The following is a 25,012-nucleotide window of genomic DNA, read 5'->3' on the forward strand; positions in this document are numbered from 1 at the left end:
TTGAATTTATTTTTCAGGTAGCTCTGAGGTTAGAAAGCCCAAGGAAGATGCGTGTGTAGCCATTAGGGCTTCTTCTGTAACACTACTTGCCCTGGTGATATCCAGGGTTTAATTCACAAGTTAATCTATTCTTAGCTTTCATGTGTTTGTTTTTCTTTTTTGTTTTGGTGGGTGGGGTAGGCAATAAGCTATCAAATATCTAATTTTTACTGGATTTTTGTCTGGCCTTTATTTAACTTGTTAAAATTTTCTGGTAGAAGGTGCCTTTCTTCCCCCCTGCTTTAGAAATTTCCAGTACTGATAAGTGCTCCTTCTGCTCCAGCTTTCTTGGCATGCTCACGGAAACTTTAAAATGAAAAATCAATTGATATGATATAGGGTAATACAACGTTTCTGACTCATTTCGGCAGTCATCCTAGAAGCCGTTGTGTGGAGTCCCCAGGCTGTGGCCACACACCGCACCACGTTAAAGGAATGTGAATTCTTATGTCTTGGAGTAGCACTACCTTTATACAATGGAAGTTTCACTTTGTTTTAAAGGCCCCTCCCCAGCATCAGCCTCCAGAGAAGATAAGTTTTATCAGACCAATGTCAGCAAATTGAAAAAGAAGGGCGCAGTGCTGTTCCAGCATGAGCCAGACACTGAGGCTTGCTTAGCGGTGCAGTGAAGTGCTTCAGTAGCTGATGACTGAAAACAGAAGCTTAATGGGAGGAATGTGAACAAAGAGGTAGAATAAATGCCATCTTTTGAAGAAGAAAGCAAGTGGCTAAACAGCTTGGGTGAGACAGAAAATCAGATGTAAACCAGAGAAGCAGTTTTGCCAGACAAGTCTGGAATTCAGATTACAGTTGAATCATTTTCATCAGCTGGTGTGACGACAGCCTCTGTCTTGGGTGGTCTTCCTCATGGCAGCGAGTGTGACAGAAAAAAAACACACGCTCCTCTTGCAAGATCTGATTTATTTCAAAGACAGGTTGTTTTCTGGTCTCTTGAGTAAATCTTCCTCTAATTAAGCATTTCTTATTAGACTATACCACCCCAAATACCTACACCCATATACTACACGTCAGTCTAAAACACCGTCATGTTTTATCAGGCTAAGCATAACTGCGTATGAAAGCTTGCACCAGATAACGGGGAAGGAAGGAATTTTGTCCTTCCACATTTAACCCAGCTACATAGTCTTGAAAAGGACTTTGCCCTGGCAGCAAGTGCCTTGACTTGCAGGAGTACTATGTGGACTTAGGAAGCAGTTTTGAGTTGTAACTGTCCAGGTATCCCAAAATGAGACAGGTGTCTCACCAAACAACCTATGAGTCAGTCATCCCTGCCTCACATCACATCAAGAGGTACAAAGTTTACCTAACTTAAGAGAACTGGCACATGTGGTTCTCTATATCCTCCCGCAGGAGTCTCCTGCTGAGAGACTTTGTCCGGTGGGACTATCCCTTATGCCTGCTCACCCAAAAAGGACCACTGGGAGAGGAGTGACTTTAAGTGACCCCTGAAGCTAGCCTAATCTGAGCAAAGGGCTGAGCTTGCTCCAAACACATGACTAATAAAGGAGCTGCAAAACATAATAACGCCCTTGTTGCACAAAGCTCGGGAGGAGGGTGAATGCTCCCTATGTTTGCCTGAAGAGATTTACCTTGGCAGGAACAGTTAAGGTAAGACTGTTCAAATGAAACTGGAGGAGGAACCAGGTCACTGGTAATGTGAGGGATGAGCAAGAAGGTTGAACCTCATGTGACTCAGTGAGCCTCACTGACAAAAAGCCAGAGCTCACAAGTGACACTGGCTTTGTGGAAAAGCACCCTGGGCAGAAGTAACGCTACAACCTGACAAGATGAACCAGTGAGCCCCAAACCGCACACCAGCTATGAGGCACACAGGCTCTGGGTACGGCTGGCTGTGATACAGCTGGTACTAATGGGCAGGATATAGCTAGCAAAACATCTTCTACTCCATTTTTCTCCCAGTGGTCCTCTTGTACAGAGTGTATAATAAATGTGAATAACCATAAGCCAAGAAGTGAACAGACCTTTGTGCAGCTTGAGGGCTGTCTATGAAAATAATGGATCAAATTTTAGTATAAATGAATGCTTCAGTAGACTTCCTCATACTTTGCCAACAAAAAAATCTTTGGCTGTTGTCTTTGGCAGGAAGGGAAGGGCAGTGCAAGGTGCCATCCTAATAAGCCTGCTACTAATGGATTTCACCGTCAAACAACCCTCAGTGAAATCTAGCCAGAGACTGCTGGGGAGACAAGAACCATTAGACAGAAGAAAGGAATTTCTTTGCAGTAAGAAAGGAACGGAAAACATAACATTTCTTCACAACTGAAGGTAAATAGATACTGCTCTAGTCTAATAGTTTGTCTTTGTCTCTGAATGCAGTGGCAGAGACACTGTCTTGTCTTGGCAACATTGACAAATGTTTGGTAATTACAAATATTTGTGAGAACTTTGGTGTCAAAGTTTAAACTGAATAAAGTAAGTTAACAGGTATACTTGTAGGTAGATACCTGACCATGTCTTGAAACCAATGTTATGTACTTGCCAGGTTTGGAAATGGATTAAAAATTGTGTTTAGAAACCAAATATGGACCAAAGGACTAAAGTCAAGCCTGGTCCTTATTCATTACAATTATAATACTTATCATTTGGCTTGAAATCACTTCCAAATTTTTAGGCTACGTGTACGAATCTAACTGAAAGTAGTGTGATGTGTCCATACATTTGAGGAGGGAAGTACTCCTTGCATATCAGTGCCTAGCGTAGGTAATATATAGGCATTCTTTTTAATAGCCAAGTTTATGCAGCTAATTCCTCACATTCAGCACCGACTGTACAATAATCCTTTTGACAAATGAGTGAAGAGATAGTGCTGCTGAGCATAAAATGCATTATTGCCCTGCACAGATCTGGGACATGTAGATGAGCGAGGATTAATAGTTACAATTAGAAATGTAAAAGTAGACTGTAGATTGTGAAAATAATTAGTAGATTCTGAAAATAATTTCCAGTCCCACAAAAATGTTTTAGTGCAGAACGCATTTCAAATGGCAACAATAAAAGAAACGCAGTCATGCTCTTCTCATAATGATACATTATGATGGGATTGTCAGGCTGGGATTTGAAAGCTTGCTGGCTCCTTAACAAAGATGGCTCAGTACTCACATATAGACCTAATGCCCCGTGCGGGGGGTGGCAGGCAGCCACTTGGCTTCCCATGGCGCTCTCAGCCAGGTTTTACTTCCATTCCCACCTTTCTCTTGCTCTTCTTAGGGCTGTGACACTTCATGCTGCCCTGGGCTTCTCCCCAAGTCCATGCCTACAGAGGCAACTCTGCAGTGTGTCACCACCCTGAGCCTGCGCTGGGAGAGGACAAGGCCGGTCCTGCTGCGTCTCTGCTGCCGCTGGACGCAGGGAAGGAGTTGCCTTGGCTCCAGCCCTGGGGCTGCTCCTGGCCCTTAGGAAGAGAGCAGCTGGGGAAAGGTTCTGTGCTTTGCTGAGTGCATTTGTTTCCCGCGCCCTAATCTGGTCCTGTTTTAAGTGTCATTAATAAATGAAAACATGGCCATTCCCCAGGACATTTAAAGAAATCTGAGAACTGATTTTAAAATTACATTTTAAAATATAAACAGGGTTGTGCTCTCTTTGTTTGACTTCTGGCTTTAGAGGAACCTGGTTTTTCTTAAGATGAACTCTAAGACGCACTCATGTTTCAGGAGCTCTGGGTTTCCAAAGACACCCTACAGATTCAGAGACTTGCCGTCAAGTGGAGAAGTTGGCCAAATGAGCAGTGCAGAAGCAAACAAACTTAACAGCCATGCTGAAGCAGCCTAGCAAGAACTGGTGGTGGTGGAGAGGCTGAGCTGAAGGATACCGGGGTCACACTCATCAGTGCTGTGGTGCTGCCTGAGCAGGCCTTGATCTGCTGTCCTTTACCATGCTGCAGCTGTTTTCTGGCTGATCTGTCTCCGGGATTTAAATAATTAAAATGTAGTTAAAAGGAATATGAATCATACTCACTGGACAATAGAAAAATAGTCTAATTTGCCTTTCTTTTCTCTGTTTGAAGGTGAATGTAGTTTATAATCCTTTAAGAAGCCGCAGTCCGGAAAATTGTTCTCTTAAGGCTATCTTTTCACAGTTCCAGGAGACTGAAATAGTAAAGGTACATTGAGAAACTCAGTTGAGAAAGTCCAGGGTGGGTTTTAGAAAACCATCAAATGGTAAAATGACAACTCAGTGCCAGCCATTTCATTCAGGGAAACCTTGCTTCTGGCCAGGAGACGGACAAAATCTTTCCAGTTATGGACTGAGGGGAGTTGGCTTTGCAAAGTTTGCAAGTCTGTAAGTTAGCGTATAACAATCAAGAATATCGAAATGATAACAGTACCACCTGGCCAATCAATAAGAACACAGTCTTTGTAAGAACATATTCCGTATTTACAGATTAGCGAGCCTGTGTAGAAGCGGGGGGTTACCGTTTCTTTGTCTGGTTTAGGAGAAAGATTAATTGATGATGTGAAATTACCTGGAATACTTGATCACAGAGATGAAAAGATTTTTTTTGTCTAAATACAGCTTTAAAAATCGTATTATTCCAATATAATTCCCATTGTTGCTGTCAGTGTAGAGTATCTAACTGCTTAATATATCTAACACAGATGTGCCAAAGGGCTACAATTAAATCAGTCTGCACTCATCTTCTGGTACCAATCAACTTTTTCTTCTCTTAATGAACAGACACACGCTGTTTTATATGGAGTCTGATTGACTGGTTGATATGAAAACATAATGTGGCAGGAGCTGGTGAAAAGCGTTCGTTATTCTCCCTGCCTGGAACTGCAGCAGAAGTGGGTAATTGTTTCTGATCGTGCCAGCCTCTTTTTTGCTAACTGATGAGAGCTACAGCATTTGTACAGAGGTTGTGTGAGACAGGGCGCTAACTCATTTGTCAGGCATTCACACAAGTCACAGCCTTCCAAATATGGTTTATTTTAAAGGCTGCACATCGTTTCAAATTCATGTTTTTCTACTACCTGGTCCACTAAGATCCGGCAAAGACGTCAGATGACTTCTAAGGCGCACTCATCCAATATTATAACCCAGAAAACTGAGTGAGAAAGAGGCAAAACAAATTTCTCAGCACCTATAGGTAACAGAGCCCCAAATAAAGCCCAAAACACGGGAGTCACTGTTTTCCTGTCTGTCAGAGCTGGTATTTACTTCAGGAGACCCATGTTCAAACTGAAGTAGGTTTGATGATCTCAGTGCTAGACACGCACTAAAACTTTCTGGAGCTCAGATGTGTTACATCAGAAATGAAGCTTGGTAAGGGGCCTGGGTGAGTAAGCAACCCTTCATCTGATGAAAAACACCTCCTCAGTACCTATGTGCTCTGCAGAGATGCTGTTTGCTGTTGTCCATACTGCTGTCCCAGGATCTGCAATCTGTGTGGTCCTCGGGGCCTGGGCATGCTCATCCTGTCCTGCATTACCCTTAAGTAACACTTTACATGGATAAAATTCTGATTTTGACCAGGAAAGAGGGCATCTATAGCCAACTGAAACAGTGTAACATCATCAAAATAAAACTTAGAAAGTACAAAAAGAAGAAGAAAACACATTACTGTTGAAGCAAACAAAGACTGTTGACCTGGAAATGCAATATTCACCTTGGAGTGAAGGGTGGAGTCAGTTAAGTTATGGTCCCCAAACCCAGTATGATCTTAAAACCAAATTCATTCTTTGGAAATACCTAGAAGTGGTAGCTACTTTTTAAATTAACAGCTTAAGGAGCAGATGCAGAGAGAAATGAAGGGGTTCTCCTCGGGTGTAAGGTACAGCTGCCCTCACGGAGTCGGAAGGGGTAATGCTTTGCTCAGACTCCGCATGCCGAGGAGCAGGAGAGCAGCAGAAGCCCTTCATAATCAGACAGGGGCTTCCTGCGGCCACGGCCCCCAGGAGCAAACACCTGATAGCCTCCCGCCAAAGTGAGAGGCAGCTGAGCCAAACCCAAGAGCACCAAGGAAGCAAGCAAACCAGCCACCCTGCCTTGCCGTGAAAGAGCGCCAGACGAAACGCGGCCGCTGAACCGCCGCTCTGTTTGCATGTGTGCCTTGCAGTTGCAACTGCTCCACTTTCTTTCACTTTATTTTTTTTTAATAATAAACTTTCCTCTGAGCAAAACACTCAGAACAAGTGCTGGAATCAAATTATAAACCTGTGCCTTTTGTAAAAGGATTAAAAAAAAATCCTACTTGTGACTTACAATAGTTATTTGACCACCAGTGGTTCCCATAAAGGCTTTTTTAATACTATGTTGCAATGACAGGATTACATTAAATTCCGCAGTAGATAATCATAGTTTTAAACTAGTTAAGAATATTGCTGTGCTCTTTAGAAGGCTTTGTAAGTTTAACTGCAATTTTTCTGTGTTGATTTTTTTAATCTATTTTTGTTTGTTGGTGGAGACTACCAAAGTTTGTGCAGATATTTAAGCCCAAGACAGCTTCTGAGCTTAGCCATCTGTGAGAACAAAAGCCTGGTAAAAATATAGCTTTGAATAAATGAAGCACTGAGGGAATTTCATACTCGATATAAATAATTGCAGCTATAGCTTGTTGCTATGCAGTTAACAAAAACATCCTCCTATCCTGGGTAAAGACCCATTTCTTTAAAAGGTTTCACTTATAAACATGAAGATGGTGGAACATGAATATTTTTCCATCTTCCATTTCAAGCGTTCGCACGAGAGCGACGCCTGGCTGCCTGTTAGGTAAGAAATGAGCCCGGCGGCTTTGGAGCGAGGCAGCGCCGGCTCCCGGCAGCAGCAGCTCGCCGGCAGCAGCGCCCGGCACCCGCCGGGCCTCGCGGGGCGGCGGGCAGGGACGCGGCCGAGGCTCGCGGCTGCAGCCACGCGCGGTCGGGCGTTACGCGCCGGCGCTTTGTGCACGGGCCCCGCACCAGAAACCGTGGCTCCTGCGGTTTGCAGGTGGGCACAGGAGAGCTCAGAGGTGTCAGCTCAGAGAAAGCGGCCCTCACTTCCCAAGCACGGCGCGGGCAACAGTCACTTTAAAGCGCACGCATGGAAAAAACCCTGGGGGAGGGCACAGGACCGAGGGGAAAGCAAAGGCAACGCTGGCAGCAACAGTTTTTCTCCCTTTCTTCTGTCTGTTTCAACTCTTGGAAAGTGGCACTTGTTATTGCAGGGCAATACCTGAAGGGAGCATTGATTTAAGAATCGTCCCTTGAACAATTGTCATAACGAAATATATAAATACGGTCCTGAGCCTCAAGCTTGAGCTCCAAAGCGAAGCAAAGCCTCGACTTCCCAGACCAATTATCGTGCTGGACACTATACTCAGGTCTAATAGACTCGCTCCCTTTGCAATAAAAGCTGCTTTGCAACGGCTGCCCTGGGGGCACCCAACCAGAAGGCGCTGCTGCGACGGGCACGAGGGCTCACCTGCCCCTTCGCTGCAGCACCGGCTCGTCGCCTCCACAGCAGAGGGGCCGCGACAGCCCAGGGCGCGCAGGGTGTTCGGAGGTCGGTACTGAGCCAGGTGCAGCACCAAGTCTCTCGGGGGTTATCTGAGGCCATTACACACAGCCCCAAGACCGGGGATATGCAGGAATGAATAATACTCTATCCTCACAGGCCATTTGCATTTCAAGCCCAAGAATGAAGCCTATGAAAACCAGAGCAATAAATTCATAACACCAACAACTGTTAGGCTTCCACCTGTTTTGTGTTTCTTATTCAAGGGGCTTTTTCAGCCCTTTGATTTCTCTATTACAAGTCCAGAAGGGCCTGTTCAGCTCACTGCTTTAGACCTGCTCCGTAACACAGCTCACAGGATTTCACTCAGCTCCATCGCTCTCGAGGAGGAGGACAGAGCTCCCAGCCTGCGTGTTTACAGTGCATACACTTGTGTGTGCATTTCTGTACGTATGTAGGGAAAACGGCAAAACCAAAACATTTCTTCATCCCCAAGAAAAGCACAACATTTTTTTGCCTCACGTTTCTCATGTTTCCCTGAGAAACTTTCTTGGCTGAAAGCTGTCATCTTCAATGAAAAGCTGATTATACAGTGGAAGTAAATAATAAAAGCATGACTCTGTCTAGTTGCCTGAGCTAAATTCATGAAGAATTTCAGTTTGTGCTCAATAATTTCTTCATGAAAAGCAAGGTTTTCTCTAAGGAAATAGTGACGATTTGCCTTGGACCAAATTAGTGAAGACAGAACGCATCTTCACCGTGGAAGATGTCAAATTTGCATGCAAATAATTGTGGCATAAGAATTGGTGGTGTCACGCAGCTTTAATGACGGTTTGCAGTAAAAATATCAAGAGAACAAGCACCTGCTATATAGCTTCTGTGGGTTACTAGCATATTATTATTGGTTCCAACCTTCTAATCGCCTCTTTATTTTCTGCTCCTGGCTACATGGTGAATAACACGGGTGCTCTTTCAACTCCTACGTGTGCCCCATGCATTCCCCTCTTCCTTGTCTCTCAAGGAAAAACAAATAAACTAACAGCTTAATGACTAACTAGCTTGTACTCTCAAAAGAGTTTCCTGAGCTTTTGTAAAAACATTGAGCTTTGAACGTTTTTTCAAACAGAAACCAGTATTTTGTCTGCCTTGCTCTTAGCTTTCTGTACGTGCCAGTGAGGAGCATTTTAATTAGAGCGCTGTCCGCATGACACCGCAGCCCACCTGCCTCCTTCTCGCTGGCAGCGGGGAAAACGCGATAGTAACGTCTCACGTGTCACTGGAGCAGCAGATGGCTTATAAAATGCGAGGGCTATTTAAGACCCGGGAGTCTGACCTTGGCGCTGTGGCCCCAGCACGGACACCCCCAGAGCAGCTCCGGGGCCGGCGGACCACGCGGCCAGACCTAGGCGCTAAGGGATATTACCGCACTGAGGTGCCGGCTTGCTTTCCCCAGGCCCTGCGCGCCGGGAGCGCGGGGGACGGTGGTGGGGGCCAGCTGCCGCCCTCCGCACAGCGCCCCGCACCGCTGCGCGCCGCCCCAAAAGCCTCTCTCACCCGTCTGCTGAACGGAGGAGGCTGAGAAGGCGGGAGTGTGATCAGCACTTCAAAAAATACACCGTGATGTTTGCGATGGGGAGAACTAATCCAAGGGGAAGGGGGAGGCTGAGGCAGAGACTCGCTTCCCGGGGGTAGTATTTGGTACCCTAGTACTCCAGCCCGTAGCGTTTTGTTCTGGGATAGCTGTAATAAATATCAATAGCCATGAGATGTCACTGTTGCCCTACACAAAAGCAGGTAAGAGCTAATTTGTCAGACAGACCAGAAAGGCTAAGATGGGGCGGTTTCGTGCCTCGCTTCATTTCCCCCCCCAAACTGTAGTGATTTAGTACTGGCTGCTTCTCTGGCCCCCATGAAATCGCCTCCCTGTTCAACTCCAACAGTTTTCCTACTGCTTCAGTTTGGAGACATCTTGATCATAAATACCTCTGTGCTGGCCAGCTTGGAGCTCTTCGGAGCAGCTCTCCACAATGCCGGATGCTACTGCCTCTTGGTCTGTGAAGAAATTATACAGAAATATAAGACTTGCACCATTCCTAAGGCTAATAAATTGCAACTACTTCATATTAATGCCATTTTCTGAAGAGATTATCCAACTTCAGTCTTTTTCTTCTGAGAGGCTCAAGTAAAAATGATATAATCAGTCCCATTTAGATTTCTAGCCTGACCTGATATTTATAAACCAGTAACAAGGGATTTGAAACCGCAGTCTAAACTACAGCACCTTCCCTGCTCTAGCTGGTATGATATGCCTTTTATTCTTGGCTCATACCTTCTAATTCTGAAAGCAGATTTTGCAGGAAGAGCAGCATCTTTGGTATTGTTTTTTGATCTATCTACAGCTAGGCCTGATGCTCTTCAGCTCTTCAGTGTTCAAAATAGATGTAAACCCTCAGCAACACATGCTAGAGGGAGAAGGCTTAATTGTCTGGCGAGTCAAGTAACTCAGCTTTTCTATCATGGCCTGCTTTTCTAGCTTTTCTAGCACAGTCTATGTGCTAAACAGAATTAAGACTTCCATCCCAAGTTAGTCAGGGACAGGTGTCTTTCTTTGGCACTTAGAAACTTCCTTGCTCATCCAACTTTCAAGAAAGTGGTCTACTTTTCACCCTAGACGTGACCCTAAGTGAGGTTTATCTCTGCAGCATATCCTTCAAAGGACTCGCACCATCATCTTCCATTGTACAAGGACTGCAGAGATGCAGATGAAGAAAGTAAGTCTAGAAAGCATAGGCTTACTGAGGCACATAAACATGCCTTGTATTAATAGCTGTTTATTAAACCAGGCTATAAAATACATTTTCAAAGTTCAGATGAATGACCATCTTAGCCATTAACATCCCTAGAACATACTTAGATCAAAGTTTTATGACCTCTATTTATTATGGCAGAAACTGTTACCTGAAAATGCCCACTTTTAAAATCTTATTACTGTCAAATTCTTTATTTAGACCAGTGATTTGACATTCTTGCATGAGTGAACATTAAAGATTTTGCCTTTTTAACCTCCTAATCCGGGCACATAAATCATTTATAACAGAATCTATTCTAAGTGTCTTTTTGCTGTTATTGGGTTGCTATCTCTCATTGCAGTCTAGGTTTCTGATTTAATATTTTAAAAACTTCAGTTCAGCTTTGCTTTCCTTCCTAAGATACTAGATAGACGCTTATAAAGCACTGAAAGAAAAGCACAACATACACCTTTTTTTTAGAAAGTTAAAAAGTTTTAGTTTAAAAGGAAGAATGATTATGCAATCCTCTCATATGACACCGTGTTACGATTGTAGTGGAAATGGAGATAATTACTTTCAATTCTGTGCAAGTATCTGCGTGCTTTCTCTTAGCCTCCCTCCTTTAAAAAGTGAGGTTAAACTGTAAAGTGCTGGTTCTGCCAGTGGGCTCCCCAGCAAAGTCTTGCTTTTCCAGCATGGAGACAGAAGATCTATCCATGGGGACCTGCCTCAGAGTCTACACGGGCATGGTTGCTCTACCATAAACGTCTTTACTGTCCTAGCTTGCCACCTTCTTCTAACGCTTATGCTATAGCTGGCTGAAAAAGTAAAATCAGAACCCGTTCTACAAGGAGAAAAACAACGAAACAAACACAGTGTTTTCTTGGCAGCAGAACCAAATAGGCCTGGTCTGCGTCTCAAGAACGGCCTCTGTTACAGGTTTTCTTAGGACAAATAAGAGCTGACAGCTGGAAGCTTCAGAAGTTATTACGGAAAGATTCAGAGGACTAGCTTGATCATGCAGACTTTGTATTCCTATAGCCCAGCCTGTAACCTTGATAACAGCAGGGTAGACTAACAGGCTACCAGATTAGCTTTCAAAGGGCAGGTCAGATCGTTCATATGGGTACATCCAAGATGCCTACAGGGATGGACGGACTTGCAACAACAGCAGGATCACACTGCAAATGAAAAATTCATCTCATACAGAATTAGACACTTGAGTTGCTAGTGTCCATAGTAATAGAGGTGATTAAAAATGCATATTCTCTGAATGAAGATGAAATGTATAGAATAGAAAGATTTTATCCATATTTAAATGAAATCAATTGATTTTAAATAAAAAAGTGCATTATTCGTGCCTGAAGTATATCTGCAATTACATGAATTTGAAAAACAAGCATCCTTCCAGGCCTGTCCCAGAGAGGCTGTTTAAAAAATATATATATACACATCATTTACCCTGGATGTCTGTTAGATGAATTGGGCACATCAGGCTCAAGGACCCTAATAGCAGATGGAAAGAAGAAGGGTAGGCGACCCTGCATTTCAGTTTCTATTTGCCCATCTGCGGATGTATAAAGCAAAAACAGACACAAACAGTAATCGAAGTAATATTCAGTGTCAGTGGCCATGATTAGCCTCAGACTTAGCTACTGATTTAACAGAGTGATTTTCATTTTGACTGAAGGGAGTGAGTGACTAAGCGGTTGTTTTTGTAGTGAGAACTGAAACTACAGACCGGTAGCTGCAGCCTTGACCACATGCCTGCCGGTGCCCCACGAGGGGAGGGCAGCGTGTGCGCCTGCACGGCAGGAAGGAAATCAGAGTATTGCACTGCAATGCCAGCCACCGCACTGGGACTCATCCACGGGAATGCTCTCTCCTATGTTTACCCAAGGTGGCTTGGAAGAAGCTTATGAAATCAAAGGGGATTCGACAAACTGTCATCTGAGCTTTTCAGGTTACCCTACTTATTTTCAGATTTGGGATTCACCCCAATGAAAACCAAATTTGGAGCACAGCTGGGCGATTCTTGTCTCACCAGCTTCAGAGCCTCCAGGTCCTCTGTAAGTGCTGCGGGGTGGGGGGGCAGCTGTGTCCCGGGGCTCAGGTTTCCCAAGATGGGACATGCCTTGAGACCCAGCTACGATGCCATCTGAAAAAATGGAGTTCTACCAGCTTTGTAGCAATCCAGGCCCAGGGTGATAAAATTCTGACATGTCTCACGGTGCTGGGCTCTTATAATTAGTCCCTGGTTCAGCTGCCAATTATTGCAGATTCCCTTCTGCAGACAAAAGGGGATTTTTTCCCCCCCATTTATTCTTCTGCAAGCTCCCTGACCTGGAAACCTGACATTTTCTGGTTCACACTTTTGCACATTTCAGCTCTTCTCCTTCAATCATGTTCAGACTCTGTACTGACAGCAAAATGGCACAAACGAGAGGACCCACACCTACCCAGAGGAAACACAAACCATGCAACCTTGCAAGGATGCTCAGGCTCAGTTATTCCTCCTTTACTACTCAAATTCATTTTTTCAAGCATCCATTTTAAGTGACGGTCTTTCTACACAACATTTTCTCTATGCTACCCAGCTGCACAACTGGTCTCTCAATACAGGAAATTAAAAGATTCCTCCTGCTTTAACATCCTCTGGAACAGCCACAGAATCCAGCATTCGCTTTGGTTGCTTCTCGAAAAAAGTGGCAGTAACAGGAAGAACGTGCTTTTAACGGCTGACAAACCTGCCTCTGTGTAGAGCACTGCAGAGGCTGCTGAAGAACACCAGATTTGTGTGCAAATAATACCCATGTAATGCTGCCAAGGTCAATGAGACTCATGCACTGGTCTGGCAAGTGAATGTTAGTTACGTAATTAACAGCCATCGGCAGTTAACTTTAAATCCGGCACACATTTTTTTTCCCTCTCCAAAATGTTAAAGGAAAAACATATTACACTTGTTCTGCCTTAAGCTATTTTTCTTCACTTGTTTATTTTCTTCATCTCTTCCAGCTCAAGATGCTCTCACATCTATTGCTATGAGCATAAAACTCTGTGTTCACTGAAGGTCTGATGTTTTCCTCAATTTTTTCTGCAGCTTGCTGGGATTTTTTTTCCATTGGCAGTATAGATGGCAATGCTCATGAAAGGAAGGGCTCAGCCGTTTAAGTTGGACTGTCGCAATCCAACGCTCCTATTTCCTCGTGCGTATGCATTTCTTGTGCTAATCTTACGCCAAAACCTGGTATTTTATGTTCTAGCTGGTGGTAGTCATTGTTTACAGCGGGTACCACCACAGAGCGAGAGGGATTGCTTTGGTGGCATCATTACGCGCCACGGCAGCACAGCCAAACAGGGGCTGCAGGCCTGTGGCGCCGGCGGAGGGTCCAGGGGCTACGCGGGGCCCGGCCACGCTCGTGCCTGGCTCTGAACGACGTCCACCCTCTCCCTGAAGCTGCAAAGGAAACAGCCGAGCTAGTGAAAAAGTGGTTAACAGAAACCTTAATAGAAGAATAGAAGACTGCGAAAATAAACCCCAACCATTTCTTACATTATCTGAGAGCTGTTCAGCCATGAATTGTCTGTAATAATTAGCATGAGAATATCTCCTTGATGACATTCATACTGCATAAAAGGGTCTGCATTTCCTCCATCAAAGTGCATATTTATGAACCGAATCGCCGAAAGACGGAGCCTTTGATAGTATTATTTGAATATTTTTTGCATATGATTTAGAAGTTTAAACTTCAAGACACCCTAAAAAAAAGACTATCAGATTTCTGCTAGTCACCTCAGTACCTAGTAAACACAAATATATATATGGGAGTCACTCTTTAAATATGAAAATGATAGACTATACAAGACAAATTGAAATGAATAAATTTACTTTTCATCTTTAATGATCCTGTGAACGGTGACTAGAAAAGCCCAACCTTGAAGGCTAAAGGCATTGCATGGCATATGGGTTCCACATTTGCATTTATTTCTTGACCCTGATGACATACTATTGTGAGTCACGCTAAAAAGAAAAATCTACTTTTTATATAAATCTGCATGTGCACATGCTTGTGTTCCTTTGTTATTCAGTATGTCTTGTTTCATATCATTTATTGCTGCAGCTCCTCATAACTTAAACTTGATCCAGGGGTAGATGCATGAGGGGCAGGATTACAAGACTCATCTCTTCATCAAGAAAATGCATGTCACATTCTGATATACCTTTTTTCTGGGAAACCTCCTTCTGCATGAAGGGAACCACTGACTTCCCAGGGGTTTAAAAATGCCTCATGGTGACAGTGAGAAAGTCACTCACCCTCTGAAGATGGGACACCCAAGAGGCCAGCCTGCATTTAGCAGTCGGTGAGAAGTTGTCCCGGGTGCCTGGCCTCTTGCTGCTGGTGCCCCCTGCTCTGAAAGACATGGATGGCTACTTTCTAAAGATAAAGAATAGACAGATAAAACACTCCACTTAGTTACTCTATCCTTTTGGCAAAAATGGTCAAGCACATTAATGATCCTAGGCTCGGACAACTCAGCCTGAAAGGGGATCTGACTACGTGTTAAAGATGCATATTAGAGGGGGTGATAGGCTGCTAAGTTTTCTCCCAGCCACCCCCGCCTCTTCTCCACTGCCCCTCAGAAACGGGTCTCCTTTCTCGGGCCACCCACCCAGGCAGCACCTCTTCCTCCTCTGTTTTATGAGACCTACAGGCCATCAGTGAAGACACCAACCAGTTCAGGATGGCTTTTGAATTGTGTAGTAGATGGCAGTCAGATGACCTATGAATTTGCAGTGTAAGAAAGGTTTTACTTCTCACTATTTTTTTAAGGCTGCTAATGTAAATTTTGGAAAATTGAGGAAAAAATGGAAATATTTGTGTGGCACACTCTCAGGGAACAGACACAGAACTTCTAGTATGATACCCCCACACAATCTTTTTTAATCACTACATACCACTAACTAAACTTTCTTCCTATAAGCATCCCACATGATTACTTCAAAGCTGTTAGTACCAGGCAATTACAATTCCAGCTGCTATAACCACCTTCTTTTGTTAAACAACCAACAATATTAATGTTGCAAATTTTTTTCATTAAGATAAATCCATTGACATTTGGCATGTATCTCTAAAGCTCCACTTCTAATATAACTTCTATCTTCCATTATTGAACAATAAATAATTTGCCTATACTTCATGAATATATGTAGTGGTACATTTTATGCACCAAGGAAATAATGAGTAGTACATTTCTTACTCTTAGGGATGAGAATTATCTGGATGGATACAGGCTAAGTTTCCTTACTAAAGAAAATAACTAATATTTTTAAAGCAAATAATAACTCAAGGTATCTCAATTTTTCTGAAAATTGAAAAGAATATTCTGAATAAAACAAATCCAGGAAAAAAATCTCTTTGTATTTTAAAAATTTCTAGAAATGTTACAGTTCTGTCTGGCACACATATTATTTGCTTAGAATAGTAAAAATATAAATGATTTATTTGCAGGAATATTAATAAAATTACCTCCCTTATCTTTCCATTGTTATTTTGGCTTCTTAGGATGCAAGTTCTTTGGTTCAGAGCTTGACCTTTTAATGGCCAAATAAGCTTTTGACCAAAGTCTCTGAGCATTAGATGAATGAAATTAGTATACAAAAGCATAGTATCTTTATTCTTTGCAAAACCTTAGTGCTTATAAAGAAGGGAGTATTATAGAGAATGATTTGCTCAAATTCAGTTATAAACATTTTTGAGATCCTCAGTGAAGAATGATTCATTTGTCTTGTGATCCCACAGTAGCTTAACAGAAGATCTGGCAAAAACCAGCATCTTCAACATCAACAGCTGTTCAGAGCTACTCAGATCTCCTGATAAAATACATAGCTGAGGAATCTAAGTATTTGCCTCTTAACTAATGAGAAAATAAGTTTTAGAAAGTATATTTATGATGGGCTTTACAGAATTTGGGCCGCAGACAAACCTGAAAGATAATATGTTATTTTCATGTATCTATTTTGAGGGCCACTGAGAGTTTTAAATAATATATTCTAATTCTGCCATTATTCCAAATTTTAATAAAACATGCTACCGTTAACTAGAAACAATCTTTCTTTTATGTTCTGCACCGTAATTACTTGGTCTAAATCCCGCTAGAGATACTGGAAATGAGCCCAGACTCCGGGACCTCCAGCGTGCACCTCGGAGGCCGGGGCCAAGTACGCGCCTCCCGTCGTCCCTGCTTCCCTTGCAGCAAAACTACGAGCCCGTCTGCACGGCCTGTGCCCTGGGGGCCTGTGCCTACCCACCCTGGGTGCTTCACCTGGCCTCAGTCCCCCTAGCGCTGTTCAGCACATGGATTAATTGGATTAATCTGAAAATGCAGAAGAAAAGCGGGCCAAGACTTAGAACTGCTCCATTTTTGTTTTCATTCTGAAACAAAAATAAAAAACGAATGGGTGCAGTCTGTCAGCAAATGCAAAAGAGCAGGACGATGCTGATCTGCACACCACAGACCCAAATGCTGTGAAACGTTTGGTCCAATCACAAAACAACCAATACCTCAGAACATGTCCAAGTGGCTGAGTGCTTTCTGAAAACATTAATTCATTTCCACCATAAACTCTTGTGGGAACATCCACACCAGTTTTGACGGATGGTTTTTCTTGGATCCGAGACAGAATTTCTGATCAGAAAGAGAGAGGATAATGGGTGGTTAAGATGTTCGCTGGGCATGTGGGATTCCTCCCCGCTTTATTCAAATCTCCATTTTGCTTCTAAATGGAAACTTAAAGCTGAATCTCCCTGGTGAACATTTTTGCTATTGTCTATCCTGAGATGGATTAGATTTCACAAAAGAGCTTCAAAGGGTTTTAATTGCATCCTGAGTTTGCATAGAACATCTCTGGGAGCTTAAAAAGCTGCTGTCACATAAAAGGATGTTTCCAAATAGCGGTACAGGGCAGTGCTGCAGTATATTCTTCTCGCTACACCTCCTGTCTGCCCTCTTTGCAAAACGCAGAGGAAACAGGAGCAAGCTTATAGTCTCCTGCTTATAAGGTATAAAAATGAATAAAAACTCACACACAGGAAAGCAGGAAAGTAAATGCTCTTTGTGTTAGCATTGATTAAAAAATCACAGTTGTTTTACACAGAATCGTTAGGTTGGAAGGGACCTCTGGAGATCATCTAGTCCAACCTCCTTTACTCATCGTTCCTGTTCATAATTCAGCTTGCAGCCTTATGAGATGAAGGGGAATATGCCCCACTTTTCCCTTTGTGATTTGACAGCACTTCTACTGAGCAGCTTCACCATGAAAAGCTGTGGTTGCTCAGTTTCCTTTGCTGTGTGTTTGGGCTTTCCACAACACAAAAGGAAACAAGAAACTCTGAAAAAAGAGGGGAAAATGCAAATAAAATGTTTCAGGCAATTACAGCACTCAGTGTGACTTGTACCAGCCCTTTCCTTGCTGTTTGCCTGCACACTGATCAGTTGACAGTGTGTTTTTCAATTGAAAGAAGGCATTTGCACTTACTAAGGACTGCAGGAAAAATCTAACCTCTAATGGCTGTGACGAATAGTCCAAAGTCTGCTATCTCCACAGAGCAGGAGAGTTGAGAGCACGTCAAAAGAGACAAATTTAAGTCAGAGCTGTGGAGCTGAAGAATGATGGCAGTCTTCAATAGCTCACGTTCTTGTTGGCACCCGTTTATTCCTGCTAAAGGGGTAATCTGTGGCTGTAGCTCTGACACCTGAGGATCCCAGATGTGCCTATGTATGCAAACATACTGCGCGCATCAATATTGCATCTGCCATCAGCGCAGTGAGATGTGACACCATCCACCTCTACAGACTGTCTCTCTGCCCTGGTTCTGGGAGGCCGGGTATCTCAGGAGAGAGGCAGAGTTCAGGCAGAGGACCAAAGGGGATGGAGGCGGTTGTCAAAAAGCCTCATCTTGGCTGACTTATCCCTCAGACAACGTATTAGACAGGAGCCGGGAAAACCATCAGCTCCCTCAAAGCCTTTCCAGCTTCCTATGCTGCTACTGAATAATGCTTCACAACTCAAACCCTTTCTCCAGGGTTTTTGCGTTTGCATACCCATAGCCATTTTAAAGGAAATTGTTGCTTTCATTAAACCGGTCGGCTGCACCTTTTTGTTTTCTGACTTGTGAAAGATTGCTGCTGACGCTTTGGCAGGTGGCTGCTTCCTGCGGTGGCGGCTCCTTACCGGCCCAGGAACGCTGGTCGGCTGCTGCCGCCGCCGAACTTGGATCGCGTTTGATTATCTGGGACTTTGTTTACCTCTGTGCTGGGTCGCGAAGTCACCTGGAACCCCCTTCCTGAAACCAGTTTATTTTGTCTTGTCCTTTGGCAGCTATCTGTAAGTAAACGTCTTCTGAACATGTCCCGCAGCCAGGAAATATTTCCCGATATGCAGCCCTCATTTTTCCTCAGATTATCTTCAGTGGAGCAGGCTCAGTCTTGCTGCCAACCATCTATAATACGGTTGCTTGTTTTTTTCCATTTTCTGAACCTTTATTTTGTACTTATTTCACTCACATTTTTATTCAATGATGGAACCATCCTATCCGACAATACTGCTAGTTCAGTTCCCCCCTCTCTGTAATTTCACGTGAATGCTCCTCACACTAACTAGAATCTGTTTCTACAGGTCTTTTACTCGGTGTTGTTTCTCATTTGTTTCTCTTGTGTATTCTGGTCAAGGGAAATCAAAGAGAGAGACAGGTCCTACGACTTGCTCTTCCTCCTGCTGGGAAACGGCTCATTCTGGGAACCGCAGTCTGCAAGAGCAACGGTGTCAAAAATCTGCGCCTTCACTGGGGACTCATATTTGAACTCACAGTATGGGATTTTTTGGTGTAGGGTGTGTGGTCTAAACCAACAAGACAGTAGTGAGCTATTGTGATACAGTCAGCAGTGCAGCTTCCTCCTTTTTTTTTTATTTACACTAATGTCCCCTTCGTTGTCCATGCGCAGCAGCTGACTAACTCATTTTGACAGCAAGAAAATGAGCGGTGTTATTTTGGTGCGCAGCTTCCTGGGAAGGCAGAGCGAGGGCTGGTGCCTGAACTGCAGCCCGACGACGGCGTAGCGCCTCAGCGACCTCAGCGGCAGCGCTGTCTGGCGTGCCCACCGCAGGGCTAATCTTGCAGCTAGGGCGCCAGCACTGCACGTCAGCCCAGTGCAGATCGCAACACCGGTGAGGCACTACGTACAGAACGGGACCTCAGCTTCTCTTCTCCTCAAGCGCTGGTAAAGGCCATAACCGCAGACTGGGGCATTACACAGCGCACCGTATACGCTGTCTGTCCTTAGCTGCTGCGTGAGTGCGTGCGTGCCTGACTGCTAAAAACAAAGGGCCACAAAAGCTGCTTTTTGCCCACCCCTTAAGCTGTTCAGTCACTGGCTCACGCTCAGCTGCCAGCCTGCAACTGCTGCCAGCGAGCCGTCCGAGTGCGAGCTGGTCTGTGCCGAATGCCTCACGCTGCCTCTGCCAGCCGCCATCTCCATTCTCGGCTACTTCCAAAACATGGCAGAAGCAAATCCTCCCTCTACATACGTGCAAAGTAACCGTGGCTTTGCTTTATTTTGTTGGCAGATCAATTTTCTTGGTCAATCCAGTTTTATGTTACAGTCCTTCCTGTCATTCAGGTCTCTGAGATGAGACATTTGGATTCTCCTGCAGTAACAGGGCATTGCCAAAACTGACCTCAGCTCTGAGATTTTCCAGGACGTATCGGGACATAGTTTTACTGGAGTAGAAAGCAGAGCTAATGGCCTACAAAGCTCCCCCTGTCCTCCACCCACTTCACACGCTTTAGCACCATCTAGTCGTACACGCACGTTCCAGCGGAGAGCTGGGAACGGCTGCCTGACGTCCCCACTCTGCTCCTCCTGCCCCCAGCGTGGCTGCCTCTGCCTCTGCCTACAGCTCCACTCCAGCTACGCAAGTTTTTTCTACCTTCAAGGATGCCACTCTGGACAAACGATGCTGCTCTGGAACATCATAGAGCCCGAGTAGTTGGTTGGTTGGTTTTCCAGATCTCGGCGTATTATTCAAAACCTTTTCAGAAGACGCGTTACCCAGCTTGTACGTTGGTCTCTCCCACTTCCATCCAAATAACAGATGACACCATTTAACTGCTCGAGCACACGATCCATCATTCTGTGCAACACCACAGGTGCACCGGCTACACCATATGGCAACTTTTTATACTTGAACAGCCCCTTTGCATGTGCTCTCAGTAAAGAATATTTATTAACCTAGATCTTGTGTCACATACTGATATGCTTAAGACAGGTCAAGTTTTTAAGCTTCTCCCCACCTGTCATTTTGAAAGTCACGTTTTAGGCTTGGCTGATGATCAGTCGTCAGGGGTTTACGGCCTGCATATGTCAGGCATCCAGCTTTCGTCTCAGCTGCAGTAATAAAAATTATAAACAAAAATTAGTGGCAGCAATAAGACTCTTCTTCATTGACTCCAGCAGGCTTTGATACTTATTCTTAATGCACGAACGTTTACTTTAGTGCTTTTCAGAACAGTGAGGGAGCCAGGTCCATTCCGACCTATTTTGTGTCCTTGCAGTTGATGCAGTTCCCAAAGCAAAAGTGGCTTAGTACAGGCAGCGTTTCACCTGGTGGCAGGGTCCATTGTCCCAGCAATAAACATAAACTGGAACTAGACCACAACATCTCAGAAACAATACTGGTAATGCTTTAAGTAGCTCTTCATTTTACTGGAGGTTCTACTATTTTAGGTTTTCTCTAGGACTGGAAAAGGAAACTTTTTAACACCTGAAGGAAGGCTCATCCTTAGAGATTTCTCCCCTATTTCAGCAGACTCAAGGGATTCAGAGAAGCATTAGCTGAGGGTGCCTTCGAGTGAAAAGCAGTGAGCTCTTGCTCCTCCAGAACTCTATCCCTGCTATATTTAAACACAAAGGAAAGCTGTTAGACTCACTTAAAACCCTCCAAAAGCAATATTAGTGGATCTGAATTTTTTCAACAATAACTTGCAATATTCAAATTTATTTTAAACTATTTTTATGTTTCTTTAAACTTTGTGAAATAAATAAAGGCGCTGTGCATATTCTTTCTGGGTTTCCTTTGCAGTTATCCATTGCCCATCTGCTTCTAGAAAATTAAAATAAAATTGGGCATTAATGATCATTTATTGTTTTGAGATAGAATATATCTTCACCATTTAGAGAGCAATCTTCCCTGCGGTTTAGGTACTGATCATAATTCTACTAAAGAATCGAGCAAGGGTGAGCTCTGCTGAAAACTTGAAGAGATTTAAAGTAAACAAAATCACTTTATTGAGTGATTTCTTCCCTCATCTTAGCCATTGAAACCTACTGGAACTTTTAACTTTATTTCCATTTTTATGGTATTTAAGTGGAGACCTACTTCAGCATCTTTAAAGCTATTTAAAGTTCAGATATTAAACGTGAATAATTGCCTTCTGGTTTTGGTGCATGATGAGATAAAATCTGACAATGTATGTCTTCTGGTGACATTCACACCTGCACCTATGAAAGAGACTTGTAATTTGATAAAAATTAACTTTACTCTGGACTAGAAAGATATAGTTTAGAACTGCTTCAGTATCATATTTTACCTCTTTTTTCCTCATTCTGATATACATGGTGTGGGGTGGAGTGCGGGAGAATGGAATGGATGAACAGATGAAATTTGAGTGCTTTTCAGTCCTTTATCAGCTTGAAGCATCTCACCCAGTGAAAAGAAAAAAGGATGTCTGAGCATCTTATCACAAAGTCCTTCACAGGGGCAATAGGAAGACAGAAGCTTGCTGATCTCCTCCATTCAAAAGCCTGATTTGCCGTGTTATCTCCTGAAACAAATAGCAGTAAGTGCATCAGCTCTGCCTTGAACCTCCTCCTCTTGCAGGCTAAGAACTGCTCACTGAAGAAATTCACAACTTGCACTTGGGAAGAAGTGCATCTGAGAAGTCCACATTCAGTTTATGCACTGTGTGTCCAATATATGGTGAAATTAACTGCATAAATGACTTTTTATGAATTATTCATGCCCCTTTGTGAACATAGTTAAAACTTATGGGAGTTAAATGATAGCTACTGTACCAAAGTAAAAAGTATATTTTAATGAAACATAAATATTAGATGGAATTTTACACGGAAATACTCTAGGGTCCTACACATCATTTCCAGGGAAGGAAAAGACATATTTTCAAATCTCTTCAGGTGCCAGCTCATTAATTAGTATGGATATGAAAACTATATGCTTAGATGCATCAGTCAAGCAATTATTGAGGAACTGTAATTTGACAGAGTAGAGTCTGTCAATGCTAAGTTATTTTTATGCTCATGCATACACACTTCATTGTCATTTTATTTAGCAGGATCTAAACAAGTAGACCCAAACACTATTGGTGGTGTCAAGAAGACCTGCCTTGGTAAGGGGCTTCCTGCACATTGATCCCTGACTGGAGGTGAAGAAGGTGCGGGCGGCTCCTGGGCAGGGTCCCCTAGAAGGTTGCTTGGGGCCTGCAGGACGTTCCCGTTGCAGAGCGTGGATGAGACACAGACCTGGCTGTAAAGGACAACTGCTCCTCTGCTTGTCCAGCTTACAGATCTCCCTGTGGAAACCACCTGGGCTTCCCTTTACTGTCCTCAGTTCTCACGTGTCCCCTGCGCTGGCTCAGCCAGCTCCCTCTGCTCTCCACGAGGAAAAAGGTGTTGATGACGGCAGTGCTGTTGCCATGAGAAGACAGTTTCTTTCCTTAAAAAATTCCTTCCTTGGAGGTTTTCAAAACTATGGCTTCTTACATCTTAAAAGGCAACCCCTGCTTCCAGAAAGTCAACGTAATAGAGTCTGTAATAGAGTCTGTGGAGGTCAGATCACGCCCTATTCCCTAAATGCCCTCTACATAATAGCTACGTAAAAGCAATATGAATGAGGTTGACGTCAAAGACTTGGTCTCTATTTCCATCCACGTTTTTCAATCTATGTGGCTAACTTAGGTAAAATCAGAATCGGAGAATTTTCATCTATGAAACATGTTAAGGTTAGAGCAGTTCATTTTTTCATTAAATGCAATACACACGTCATAAATGTCACACCCAGCTTTTTGCTATGCTTTGTTTCAGTTCCTTAGAAAGTGATGTTGGAGTGGCGAATCTGACTTTTCATTTGTTTGCTGGGCATGGTTCAATTTCCATTTAACAGTTTTTTTCTTATCTGATTGGGGCATAAGGACTTTTGTTAAAATCATTTCCTTGCAGATAATAAGCCCGTCCCCAGGACGGATCTTTTGTGTATGGTCCTCTAAAACACGGAAACGGGACGAAGGGAGACTCTCACTCCAGTTCTCATCAAGATCAGACATGCAGACAGTGACCCTTTTCACATACGTGTGACAATTTCAACATTTTCTGGGTTAATTAAGGATACTGTAGGCTCTGCCCCATCAGAGTTATTTTTCCTTTTCAGTGATCTTTCAGAACTTTACATAACCACCTTTCAAAGTAACATTGTTCAGCGAACAGTAGGAATGTACATTCCTCGAAGCTCTTAATGTTTTTAAGCATTTCGGATCACTTATGACATTTAAGCTGAAGAGATTCTGATACATCACAGGCACCTTTTGAAATCAAAACGTTCTGGGAGGCAGCATATTTCATGAGGCTTTGCCATAAGAATTCAGATCACTTCTCCCCCTGGCTTCTTCCATTCATTCTGTGCATTTCTCCCCTCATTTGCTGCAGACCCATTTCCTGACCTCCATTTTCCTTTGATCCTGACAAACGGGGATCAAAAGGAGGGGCTTCATGGCAAAGCAGAGTCTAGATACGGTCATGGCTCTCTTTCACATGGAGCTTTCTATTTCCTTGCACCACCTGGCAACCCAGCACGTCACCCTCTAACGTGAGACAGAGAATCTGAGCTCATCACTGAGCCTCGTAACGGACGTTGTAAACATCACTTCATTTTCTCTTCAAGCCTCTCCCCAGTGTAAACTGCAGTGGTGTACTATAGGCATCTTACATGATATTATTACTATTGCAAAGGTGAGACCTCTTCCTGGCTTGTTCTTCTAATAACTTTCTTATTTGATCCCCACATTTTACACATTCATTTTGGAATTTTTCATTCTGTTATAGCAGCCTCCCATGGACCAAAAGTGGAGCATTTTTTGAAAGTGTATTTCCACTGTTTGCTGTATATGCAGCTCAGGAGACAGGTAATCTGGTAGTTTGTGCCTGTAAACAGTTGAGAGTGAATAATCTTAACACTGTGGAGTGCATCCAACTATCTTCTAGTGAGACTTTTGGACTCCGAAGTCTGTACTCAGATTTCTTTCAAAAATCCCTGAAAAATCTGGTAGTGTGAACTTACAAAATTTGGCCTGGTAACGCTGTGAACTGAAACATAAGAAAGAGAGGACTTTTTCCCCCCTGCTTTTCCAGAATATCACGCTTCCTCTTCTGGGGTATGGCCTAGCTTGGGTCTTTTGTATTAAACGATCTGTTGTTATTCTGCATTTGATTTGTAAGTGACTTGTGAGAAATGCAGCTGAGATGGTAAGAACTTTTTCCACAGCAGCAGCGCAATGCAGCAAGTTGTTCGTGTACAAGCAACTCAGCTAGTCAGACATCTCTGAAGCATTTGTAACGCAGTTAAATCCCCATAATGACCTTCA

At 43.5% G+C, this 25,012-nt stretch overlaps 1 long non-coding RNA gene across 1 annotated transcript in view; it reads right to left on the reverse strand.

Annotated features, from left to right (window-relative positions):
- The window catches only part of LOC138067624 (uncharacterized), a 183,562-nt gene that overhangs the window by 81,962 nt on the left and 76,588 nt on the right, over positions 1 to 25,012 (reverse strand). The window contains exon 2 of the long non-coding RNA XR_011141854.1: positions 9,496 to 9,564. This is a non-coding gene — a long non-coding RNA (uncharacterized lncRNA). The remainder of the gene's footprint in view (positions 1 to 9,495; positions 9,565 to 25,012) is intronic.

This window comes from Struthio camelus, chromosome 6 (assembly GCF_040807025.1).
Source record: "Struthio camelus isolate bStrCam1 chromosome 6, bStrCam1.hap1, whole genome shotgun sequence".
NCBI lineage: Eukaryota > Metazoa > Chordata > Aves > Struthioniformes > Struthionidae > Struthio > Struthio camelus.